At 38.6% G+C, this 5,231-nt stretch overlaps 1 long non-coding RNA gene across 1 annotated transcript; it reads right to left on the reverse strand.

The window, feature by feature from the left end:
* Positions 1-1,268: 1,268 nt before the first annotated feature.
* LOC121366751 lies at positions 1,269-4,094 on the reverse strand. Its single transcript, XR_005957217.1, has 2 exons — positions 4,037-4,094; positions 1,269-3,212 (listed from the first exon to the last, which is right to left on the reverse strand). It is a non-coding gene; the product is annotated as an uncharacterized LOC121366751 (long non-coding RNA).
* Positions 4,095-5,231: the final 1,137 nt, after the last annotated feature.

Genomic DNA, 5,231 nt, shown 5'->3' on the forward strand with positions numbered 1-5,231 from the left:
TGCGTTTCTTTTTTTGAAGAGTATATATATGTTTTCATTTGTGACATGTACACACTAATTCGCCAAGATGCATCCAGTAGGTACCACAATTTACAGGTTTTAATTGGATGTACATGTAATAACAAACCAAGTTATTAGGAACAATAGTTTGCAGGGGGATCACACAGATCAAGTGGCTGGATGGGGGTCACAAGTGAACATTTTAATCTTTGGCTACCTTGAAATCTCATCTTTGGCTACCTTGAAATCTCATGTCTGGCTAACTTGAAATCTCATCATTGGAAACCTTATAATTTCATCTTTGGCTACCTTGAAATCGCATCACTGGAAACCTTAAAATCTCATCTTTGGCTACCTTGAAATCTTAATTTTTGGCTACCTTGAAATCTTAATTTTTGGAAACCTTGAAATCTCATCTTTGGCTACCTTGAAATCTCATGCGATGTCTGGTAAGCAAAATACCAAGGTCTCGATGACAATTTTCAGTTGTTTTAAAGGTTATATATTAGCCCGAGTACTCACTGTGAGAGAGCTAGACAGACATTTGGAAGGTTATACGCTCTCATTGTAATGAGAGCGTCATAACCTTCCAAATGTCCGTCTAGCTCTCTTACAGTCAGAGTACTCGGACTAGGTCTCTGACTAATAAGAGCGTATAGCCTTCCAAATGTCCGTCTAGCTCTCTTACAGTCAGATTACTCGGGCTAGGTCTCCGACTGTAACGAGAGCGTCATAACCTTCCAAATATCCGTCTAGCTCTCTTACAGTCAGAGTACTCGGGTTAGGTCTCCGACTGTTATGAGAGCGTCATAACCTTCCAAATATCCGTCTAGCTCTCTTACAGTCAGAGTACTCGGGCTAGGTCTCCGACTGTAAGGAGAGCATCATAACCTTCCAAATATCCGTCTAGCTCTCCTACAGTCAAAGTACTGGCGCTAAGCTAGGTCTCTGGCTGTAATGGGAGCGTATATCCATCCAAATGTCCGTCTAGCTCTCTTACAGTCAAAATACTGGCGCTAAGCTGGGTCTCTGACTGTAATGGGAGCGTATAACCATCCAAATGTCCGTCTAGCTCTCTTACAGTCAGAGTACTCGGGCTGGGTCTCTGACTGTAATTGTCCGTCTAGCTCTCTTACAGTGATACTATTCGGGCTAGTTATATATCAGGACACGCGAACCGTCGTTTTGTTCATGTGTTGGTTAACCAACTTCATATTCACGTCAACTGATGAATACTTACGTTCTAAATTTTAAAAATAGCAAACGTATTGAATCACCAAACTTTTATTCACGTATTCTAAAAATGCATCTATTATATACTATCTTAATTTTGGACAATGATGTGCAGCACGTAGTTATTAAATGGTAATTCACGTACAAGTATAATTCACATAACCGAACATCGGTTACATATAGTCCGTCCCATCCCAAACTCCAGCAACCATTTAAAAAAAAAAAAAAAAATTCAGTTTGGTTTGACGTAAGAAGAAAAGTCAAAGTGTTTTGGAAACAACAAAAAACACACACAACCTACCCCTACCCCTAACTATTTCCGTGTGCAATTAATAAAATAAGCGGGTCAAAAATAAATAACTTGTAATAAATTCCATAGTATGACAAAAATGTGTTCCCTATGGGAAGGACTATAGATAAAAATCACGTGAACTGACATTGGTTGGCTAAGATTTTGAAATGTGGGGTCCTCAACTGAGGAGGCACGGGACACTCCTTCCGGTCCAAACCCCATTCCTACAAGCCTACACACAATATGTAGGACTACCTGGATTTCCATGTATACATGGGACTGCCACTTAAAGTCATACTGTCATGGATTTAAGGACCTTATTTCTCTAAAAATGGATAATAAATAAAAATTACATTAATTGTTGGAAACCAAATCAAGTTATCGCATCACCTTAACTGAACCATGATGGAGTGAAATCCATGTCAACTCTCTCGGCAATTTTAGTTTTTGAATTATGGACCATTGCCATAATATCATTAATAGATGGTGGTTATTGAAGATAGTTGAATAAAGTACATTTACGGACAAATCAAATTATTTTTGTTCAGGTAATACTTTGTTAGACCATTAAATTGGTCAGTGGTCTGTGATAATATGCCTTTAATGACATACAGTCACATGTATATACAATTTCACCTGGCTGGTGATGTTCGGAAATGTATCAACCTGTGTCTCGTAACATGAGAACTCCTTGTAAAACGTTTAGAGCAAATGTCACAGGGGAACGCTCTTTCGCCGGAATGGACCGCCATATGTCTGTTGAGGTGCGATTGGTGTGTGAACCGTCTAGAACAAACGATGCACGTACACATAAACGTTTTCTCTCCGACGTTGTGAATAAACATCATGTGCGACTTCAGACTTGAGAGCCGGGTGCATTCCTTTGAGCACAAGTCGCACGTGTAAAGTTTGCTGCCATGCTCAAACATGTGAGTTTTGAGTTGCACTCTGTGTGCGAAACCCTTTGAGCAGACGTCGCATTGAAATTGTTTTACGCCAGTGTGAATTAGCATGTGAGACTGCACGTGCGAATGGCGCGCGAACCGCTTCGAACAGACGTGGCATGGAAACGGTTTTTCACCTGTGTGTATTAACATGTGTCTTTTCAAATTAGCGCGATGTGCAAAATGCTTTAAACATACTTCGCAGGTGAAACTAGCCTCACTAGATTGAGCCATATTAATTTAAACCATAATAATAATAAAACATTAACACGGTCACTGTTCACTTTGGTCGAACTGCTATGACAACAAACTATCGGGTAACCTGGTTTATCACATAGTTCAGAATAATTATGTAACACACACGGGGGATGGTGGGGTGGGGGGTGGGGGGGGGGGGCTGTTCTAGTTAGCCATGATCATTCACACAAACTACATTGTAATCAAGGCAAAACACGAAACTGTCCAGTCATCTGAAACACAGTAGTTGTGTCACTTTTTTTGCTGCAATGTTATCGCACATACCAAAGTATATACAAATAGTGTATTAATGTTGTCTTATATTTCACATCAGCAACAACTTTCCAAGTTGTAGTTCCAGATGACAGTCCATAGTGGTCTTCAAGAAACAGTGAGTTTTCTGTTGTATGTCCACATTTAAAACTGTATCATCTCCATATTTGCATTCCCAGGAAAAATATCTTCCAAGCAGAAACACGTACAAAGCTGAGGTCTTCACTTATTTCCTGCAAAATGAAACGGTTTATTATTTTCAGCATGTGTTATTATCTGTGAAGGAAAAAAAAAGAAAGAAATGTTTTATTTAACGACGCACTCAACACATTTTATTTACAGTCATATGGCATCAGACATATGGATAAGGACCACACAGATATAGTGAGAGGAAACCCGCTGTCGCCACTTCATGGGTTACTCTTTTTGATTAGCAGCAAGGGTTCTTTTATATGCACCATCCCACAGACAGGGTAGTACATACCACGACATTTGATATACCAGTCGTGGTGCACTGACTGGAATGAGAAATAGACCAATGAACACACCGACAGGGATCGATTCCAAAACGACCACGCATCAAGTGAGTGCTTTACCACTGGGCTATAGCCCGCCCCATATGTAATATTCGATATTAGTGAAATATTTAGTCCATTTTAGGCTACTTGTTAACATTTGGACTATCAGATGTACATTAAAAATATATGTACATATACGCTGACACACAGACACCGATATTCTAAACACGATGCAGTATTTTGTTTGTAATTTTAATCGTTACTAATAAACTAAAAGTGATTTGATAATAATTTTTATACAGTTAATACAATTTTTAAGACATATTCCTGATAAAAACGGTCCGAATCCACGGTCAGTTCTGATTGTCATTTACCAAATGTGTACATTGTTAGTCTTGTGTGGCGATAGATATTAACGTGGTTACGCCGGTCACTTAAAACAACATGTATTACTTCGACCTAGTCCGGAGGGACGAAGGCTAGTTAGTGTGGTTCGTATTATTGCCTTAATGTGCCTCGTGCACTAATTCTCGACTTACTGAAAGATGAAATCATCAACATATGGAGGAAGACGAAGCGAACTTTTACCACGAAATTAACGTCCGAAACCAGACTGGAAATGGAGTTAGGACAACCATACTATTTCACATGCGGACCCGAAAATGCATCAGAAAAATCGGTATCGGAGTTAAATTGCCTTCAATTAGTGTTAATTTCTCGCACCAGCCAGTGCACCACGACTGGTACATCAAAGGCCGTGGTATGTGCTATCTTGTCTATGAGATGGTGCATATAAAAGATTCCTTGCTGCTAACCGGAAACAGTAGTCCATGAAGTGGCGACAGCGGGTTTTCTCTCTCAATATCTGTGTGGTCCTTAACCATATGTCTGACGCGATATAGCCGTAAATAAAATGTGTTGAGTGCGTCGTTAAATAAAACATTTCCTTCCTTCCTTCAGTTAGTGTTGGGAATTGATTTGGATTTCTTCATCGATCATCGGTTTACTCCAATCGATCAGATTTCGATTATACAATCTGTTAAACAGATTACATGCATATATGAATATATATGAATGATAACAATACTATTTTGATTATAAGCGTCGTGTTCACCGGAATAGACCATACACATTGGAAATTTTACCTTTAATAACTATTTAATATTTCTTTTCTTTATGTACATATAAAAACAAACATATTTATATCAATTTCATCATTTAAACTTGAGGAAAAATTGCAGTTAACATTTTTACACACAATCGATTATGAATATGTAAAATCGATCATCAATCTTCTATTATAACTGATCTTTTAAACATTACTACTTTGGACGGTTACAAAACTGTTCATGATTATAAATATTTAATCATCTCGGAATATTTAATTATTAGAAATATCAAATTACTCTTTAAAAACCACGGTGTGTTTGTGTGAGTGGGTAGGGGGCACACACACAGACACGGACACACACATACACACACACATACATATACACGCACATACACGGACACACAGACACGCAGACACACACACACACACACACACACACACACACACACACACATATATCAAATTATTCTTTAAACAACGCGGGCGTAGGAATGTGCCAACAGTTGTGGCGATGGGCGCACACACATACACAGACAAACACGTTATTTATTTCCTGAACTGCCATATTTACATATCACACTATATACTCGTGTATATCCGTGTTATTTATTTCATGAATTGCC

Source organism: Gigantopelta aegis, unplaced genomic scaffold, assembly GCF_016097555.1.
Source record: "Gigantopelta aegis isolate Gae_Host unplaced genomic scaffold, Gae_host_genome ctg6975_pilon_pilon, whole genome shotgun sequence".
Lineage (NCBI taxonomy): Eukaryota > Metazoa > Mollusca > Gastropoda > Neomphalida > Peltospiridae > Gigantopelta > Gigantopelta aegis.